Below are 7998 nucleotides of genomic sequence, written 5' to 3'. Positions count from 1 at the left end.
TATTGATATTAGATAAATGAACAAGTTCTTAATTAACAACACATGTATGAGTATGAAGGGAACGTATGTACACTATTGATAGGAATGGTGAATCCTTGGTAGAAGCATATACATTTCGAAAAGGAGTTAGATATCTTTCGGTGTAACTGTATGAATCCTTGGAAAGGGTGACCCTTCTTTTTAAAAAAGTCGGATATCCCTTAGGCTCGATGAGATAAAAACCCGTTTAATAATATTACCCTTCAAGTCTCGATTTCACTGCCAACCTAGAATTAAGGAAATCATCAAACTAACCTCAACATCGAAAGTAGCGTAATAGTTCACATGATGGAAAATGTAGATGACCATTAATTTACTCTATGGGAAATCATATCAACAATATTCATTCACGCTAAACGGATAAGTCGTAATGAGTCTCCTAGGATGAATTGCTCAGTACGATAGGTAAACACATAACTATTAGGAAAAAAATCTTTTACATAATTATCGTATTGATGATTGTCCTACATGCTGCTCATAAAAAGCAAGGATTTGAGGCACAGCACTGTATGGATGTAGTCTATGTAGTTTTTCGACTTGTTTAAGTCTCCATAAGTAGGTCGGCACACCTAATAGCCATTAACGCACTCATATGTCATCCTTCTCAAAGACAACCATAGTGCATAATAGAAAAGTAGTCATATTCCCCTTAAAGAACACTCCAGCACCTATATTCCCTTACATTCCCCAGCCATGTGTCGTTGTTTGTGACACCCTTTTTACTCTTAGTCATCATTTATGATAGTACTTTCATGGGAGGTAGTATAATTGCCCAGGTGAGAGGTCAAGATCATGCCATGCTGGTCCTCAAAAAGATCACCAAACTTTAGAGAGAAAACAAGTGTTAGTCTCTCCTTAGTTGTGCTAACAGCTATTACAGAAGGCTTAAACAGAGAATTGTTAGAATCTACGTCAAGATCGGTGAAGAATGAGCGGTTCAAAGCGTCATAGGATCATAAATAGTCTAGAAGCTAATCAATGGAGATACAGGAATAGTTGGCATAGTATGAGGCTCACTAGTCGGTGTTGTAGCAGAAACAGTAATAGGGTCAACAGAATCCATTATGACCCAAGTATCAGGTACCTGCATGCAAAGAAGAGAAAGAAGTCTTATCCTTACAAGGTGGGTTGTAGGCAGGAACAGGAGTAGGAATACCCTGAATTAGGCCAAGCTATCGGGACCACAGTGGAGGCATGTAGAGTTCTAGCCTCGGATGTTTCACTTCCAGTAGAGTAGCAAAAGTAGCACCAGTATGCTTGCCTTACTAAAAAAAGGCTCAAGTGCATACAACAGTTTCATCTGATGGCATGTTGCTCTGGCTTAACCACTATGGCAGTTGCAATGTGGCAAGATCCTTTGGAGAGTCAAAAAGCGTGAAGCCATCAAAGCCTCTAGGTGAAAGAGTAAGGAAGACAACAACACTTACTTTGTGCTCTAGTCGCAAACAGAGGACATAACTTAAGACCCAAAGGTCTTAATTAGAGGAGTTGGTGCAAAACTCGCAAACTGAGGGAAATATGAAAAGAGCCGCATTTAAACTACCCAGTTTTGTTCACCTTGTTTAGAGAGGCATCATGAACCATTTGGGCCATTGAAATGGGCTAAGTAAGCTCCCTAAAGTGCACTCACCACCTATGGCTATAAAATGGGCCAGTGGAAGAAGCTTAACAGAAGGTCAACTAAATGCAGGATAGTACTTGCAGATGAGATGAATATGATATGGTTTGTAGTGGTGGTGCTAGTCCTTGTAGAAATTAAAGCACTATAAGAGGTGAACTTTCCCTTATCGTTAGGTTTTGTAATTAGGCTAGATGCATCATTCCTAGTGACTAGGAGGCCGGTTAGCATGTAAATATCCTTGAGCATGATGGACGTTAGCCCCATTAAAAGGATAAAAGAGTTGCAGGTGTGGGACTAAAAGCGAAGAGAACCTTATACGAGCTCAAGTCAGAATAAAGGTGCAAAGCGAGTTAGATATTTAAAACTTCTCAATGCCAGCTTTCTACTAGAGGCGTGAGTATATAGGAGATAGCGTGTCATCCACTTAGCCCATTTAGGTGTGTATCTCAGCTAAGACTTAATCTCCCTTATTTTGGAATAGCTTTCAGGGTCTTCCAAGCAAGTAGCAGTATGTAAAAGGCCAATCAAGATTGATCGAAAAACATAACTTATAGGAATACATAGAAGTGTAAAGCATAACAAAATGGCACAAACTCAACCTAGGTGCAGCGTATAATTTAAGTACATTGCAATAAAGAATTTACCTTTGTCTACTAGGTGGTGAGAGAACTCTCATAGTAGATGAAGTGCTAAGTACTAAAACAAAGGTACTTAGGGCTCGAATTACCAAAGGAGATACCACACAATTTGTAGCAAGTGCAGTAGCAGATATGGTACCATGTGCAGTACTAGAAGCGACAATAGGTGCTATGCCAGGTGCAGTAAATGATATTTTCAAAGTAAAAAATCTAAAGATAAAAGCAACATCAACAAATTACCTATTATATCCCAAGTGCACAAATAAAGCTCAAACCACATAGAGGTATCAAATTCATTCCCAAAGTATTAAAATTTAAGGTACCTATAATTTCTTCAACCTTTCTCAAAATACCCTCAAATCTTCTTGAAGTTTCCAACACCTAGACAATGTGCAGTCCTTATAGCCAAATAGCCATTAGAGCTAAAAATGGCTAAAAGAAGGCATGAATCAAAGAAATGAGAATGAAAACCACTCGAATATTGTTGTGAGTAGACCAAAGAAGAGCAAATCGTGCTAGGAGAGTCCCACAGTGAACAGTGATAAGAATGAATCGACGGCATGGTTGAACGACGAAGGATCAATGTCGGTCGTGGCGTGGTGGTCGATTGAGTGTGAATCACATGAAGGAGAGATGGTGGTGTGTCGAAAAGAGAGAGAGGAGGAGGAGAAAAAGAAAAGAAAGAAAAATAGTGGATTTTAACTCTAGTGTATGAAAATGATGGATTTTGCTTTTTAAAGATAAAGAGGGTTGAGAGTGTTTGGGTTTCATTGAAAGAAATTGGAAGAAGTAGATGAATAGCAGAGTTTAATGGCACTGGAGAATGTGATAAGTGAATGACTTTGATAGAAGTTTATGGGAATTAGGAAAGCTTCTTGATAATAGTACAGGGGAGCATGAGAAATTCAGTGCCTTAGGAAAATTAATTGTCTACATTAGAATGCCATAACCGGCCAATCAATGTGTAGGGGCAGTTGTTTGCATCAAAATTAATTAGACCAGCTCATTAATTATTTTTTAGGTATATGTAAACTTAATTTAATTAATTTGGTTATATTAATTAAATTATGAGGTTTGAAGTAAATATTATTAATTATTTTTGGGAGGTCATTAGATATTTATTAGAGAGTTAATTAACTGATGGGAAAAGGAGTTATTTGGTCGTGATGGAAGTTTGCTACTGCAAAGGCGGTTACAAGCAGTTGACAAAAAAGTGAATAGCAGTTGCATTCCCTGTTAAGACATGCAGTGTGAGAACGTGTCGGTTCCAAATTCTTCCAACGGCAATCAGGTGCTTCTATGAATACTTTTTGTTGCACAATGGGAAAAACCCCAACCAATCAATCAATTAACAACAAAAACAGACTCAAACAGTCTATCTATCTTTGTTTTATTTGTCTTTTAATTTTTAAATCTTGCGTTTATTTAATTTTCAAGTTTTATTCTGAATTTCCAATTATAAATCTCTTCAGTTTTTTGTCTAATTTATTGTGAGATTTTGATGAAATTACGGTCAGCGTAGTGAAGTTCCTATAATCATTTGATTAGAAGTGTGTAGTTAATACACTTAGAATCTGGCATGTTAGTACTTTTCGAAGCTAGTGCCAGCCAAATTTGTTTTTAAAAAATAAGGTAAAATTTAGCGTTTTGACCTCAATAAAAATATTGACTTTCTTATTTATATTGTTTGGTGGCATTATGTTTATATTAATATGTAGAGGTTAAGAGAATTGTTCATGAAAAGTTATTCCTAGCTTTTAAAGGTTGATTTAATGTTTTGACTAAAGTAAAAAAAATGATACCATTATTTTTACATTTAACAGCTAATCAAATAGCTATTTTTACTAAATAATTTTATTATAAATTACTATATAAATAACTAACTATTAATAGCTAAAACAATTAATATTGCCAAACAAGGCCTTAAAGACCTTGAACTTGTGTTTGGGAAAATAAAAGATTTTTTAAAATAAGGTTAAGAGCCAAAAACCTCTATTTTTTAACTCACCAAATTGGTGAGTTAAAAAGATATTCTCTTTAAAACCTTTAATACTAAAAACTTTGGGAAAAAGTCTAAAAAAAAAACTTAACCATTTTTTAACAATTGTACACTAAACTATAAATTTTAAGAATTATACCTTACGCAAACATTAGAACAATTTACACCGTAGCATTTAACTAAACCGTTAAAACTAACAGAGAAGCCGTCCCTAAATTATCCCCAATCCTAATAATTAAAAAAGCTTAACTTCAACTGATCCTAGAATTTCTACATGCCTAGAAACATAATCTCAGAATTCATGGCATACCCAGTTAAGTGAAGACAAAGCTAATCCTAAAATTCGCATACCCAATATCGACATACCTAGAAACTCAAATTCTATTCGCCATTGCCCAATGCTCACTACTTTCAATTTCTATTGCAACTGTAAGTGTTACCACCTAAAAATATTTAATATGCAAATTCACCATTTTTTGCTTACAAAAAGAATAAGGTTAGGTGTAATTGTACTAATGTCAATAGTATAAGGTATAATTGTTAAAATTTTTTTAAAAAAAATTTATGTTTATCCCAAACACTAAAGAATTATGAAGGTTTAAAAATCAAGAAAAACTTTACTTCAAAAAACGTTTTTTTGCCTCCTTCCAAACCTAGTGCTAAAGTGAATATTTTGTTAATCACTAAGCTACACTTAGGTATTAGTCTTTCAAATTTTATTTATTTCAATTTAGTTCGGTTTTATCAAAACTTTCCTTAAAAATTGAATTGAATCAATTTTTTTTAAATTAAATAAAACAAAATTACTCATTAAATCAAATTAAATTTCTATTTTGATTCAATTTAGTCTTATTTCAATTTAAATCAAATTATGTTTATAGGCTCCTAACTATTCATAATGTGTGAAACCTTCTTTTTTTTTTTTTACTCCAACAAGACCTTAAAAAATATTTAAATAAATTTTAATAGATAATAAATTTTTAAAAAAATTTCAGGGAAAAAAAATAATTAAAACATGAAAATGAAGTAAAATACACTAATCGGACTTTAAATCCAGTTTTTAAATCATTAAAACATATACTCTGAAAATTAAATTAAAATGATGTAAATTTATAATTTATAAAAATTTATTTTAAATTTTCATAAATTTAAATAAATAAATAAATCATAGAGTTGTATTTTTCAACTGATCCTACTAAAAAACACCTCTATATCATCACTCAAAGTCACTAAAATTTTATGAGTTATTTTATAATTAGTTGGTCAACTTTAATTTTTTTTTAAACTTATTAAATTTTCATTTGAGTATCATTATAGTCACTGTTACCGACTAGATAACATAGACTAATTTTTTATTCATAATCATTCGAGTTTAGATATTTTTTTTAGTATCATCATTGAATTTCAATTTATTTCTTAACACTCAAAATTACAAAATTACATCAATTTCAATTTGAGTAAGCCTTCTTTATTACCTATAATTGTAAGTTTATAAATTATCACAAATAAAAATATATTTCTCTCTCCTCTCATCTCTCATAATTTCACCTTTACTAATAAAAATTTAATAAATTTCAAATATTCACACTAATCGCATCATATAATACCGGATAAATTTTGACAACTGTTTCTGAACTTATTTAGTTGTAACATTACAGTTCCTCAACTTAAAAATGTAACATAAAACCCCATCAACTTTTAAATTTTATATAATAAAATCCCTTTAACTTTCAATTATCAGTTTTTCGGTTAGACGCTAATATGGACAGTTCCAGCATAGAGCTTAGTAAGTATTTATCTTTTCTTTCTCAAGCCATGTGTAAATTGAATCATTTTTCTCTCTATAGACAGAATAATTTGTCATGCTTAAAGAGAATAATTTTATACTTTGCATAAGAGATGAGAGTGAAATGTTAACTAAGTGCCATGCAGGAGCTATTCACATCAATTTCTAACTAAAAAATCAGTAATTGAAAGTCAGAAAAATTTTACTGTGCAAAATTTAAAAGTTTAGGGGGGTTTTATATTACATTTTAAAGTTAAAGAACTATAGTTATTGAAATTTATCCAATAATACCCTAGAGATTTATGAATTATGTAATTTATTAAATTGATTATTTTAATATTTTTTAATATATTTTGAGATTTACTTTTTAAACTTTAAATTTAAACTTTTATTATTGAATTTATTTAGTGTAATCAATTATTTTATTTTTTTCCTTTAAAATTTTAAATAAATAGTATTACGCTAAATACACTGAAATTCAATAGTAAAAATTTAAATTTAAAACTTTTAAAATAAATCTCAAATTGTATTCAAAATATTAAAATAATCAAATTAATAAATTATATTTCCGAAATTTCTGATATATTACATAACATTGTTAGTGTGTGTGAACACACACACTTTGTTGCTAGTGTAAATATTTGAAATTTATTAGAAAATGTGAAATTAGGAGAGAGAGAAATAATATTTTTTTATGGTCACTTATAAACCTCTTGTTATAGGTTTTAGGGATTTGAGGTTTACTCAATTTGAAATTGAATGAGTTTTAAGTTTTAAGAGATAAATTGAAAAGTGATGATGCTGAAAATACACTTAAACTTGAGCGTCTTGAAACTTACAATTGCCAATTACAGACTTTAATGTTATTCATATTGAAGTTAAATGAACTTAAAAAAAAATTAGAGTGACTTTTATGAAATAACTCATAAAATTGAGTCATTTGAGTGATAATTACCCTGAAATAATAAGAGATTGCATAAGTTCATTCAATTGCAAGCATTACGAAAGCATTCAACTTCCCCTTTTCTTTCAAAAAAGAAAGAGAGAACTACAATAAGATTCTATAGCATACTTGAGGGAAGTCACCTATTGGAAGATACTACATTTGAGGAAATATTAAGCAAGTAATACCCTGCAACAGGGCTCAGATCGGCCAATGAAGGCATAAGATAAAAGTTGGCATATGACTAAGTAAACTGGCTAGTCATGCTCATGCAGAGATCTAATCATAATATCATTAATAAAAGGTATTTTCCCCTAATATAAACTTTCAATTTCACAGCTGTTTTTGCATGTTAATCAAGTATATACAAGGAAACTCCTAGAAGATGCTTTTATTTCTAGTTCCACTCGTAAAAAGAAAAGGTTACATGTAACAGCACAACCTATTATAATATTCCTTTGAATTTTACTCCAAGATGCAGTTTACAAAAATAGTGATAATAGCAAAAGGTACCTCCTTTCTTAATTAAACATGTGCATGAAATCGTAATTGTGCAAAAGATAGAAATGAAAAGGAACCGGACATATTTCAACTAAATCATAAAGGAAGAATTATAACATGAAATACTATGAGATTGCACAAGTTCATTTATTTGCAAGCATTATGAAACCGTAAAGCTCTTTTCTTTCCATAAAAGCAAGCATGAAAACTGCAAGAATGATAGGCACGTGTTACCAAATGGGGAAGCAGACAGAGTAAAAGCCTCATGGCTGGCATGTGTATTCCAGGAGATCCAAGAAGATTCTAGGAGGGTAAGAAGCTATGAGGGTGAGATGCTGGTATTAGTTAGAATTCTGTTATGCAACTAACTAAAGGTGAAGGGTGAGAGGCTGGTTAACGTGGAGCTGCAATACCAGAAAATAGTATAAATAAAGTATTGAATCTATTGTAATGATCATGAGAAAGTAGTGT

This window comes from Hevea brasiliensis, chromosome 8 (assembly GCF_030052815.1).
Source record: "Hevea brasiliensis isolate MT/VB/25A 57/8 chromosome 8, ASM3005281v1, whole genome shotgun sequence".
NCBI lineage: Eukaryota > Viridiplantae > Streptophyta > Magnoliopsida > Malpighiales > Euphorbiaceae > Hevea > Hevea brasiliensis.
Note: the sequence above shows the minus strand (reverse complement) of the source record.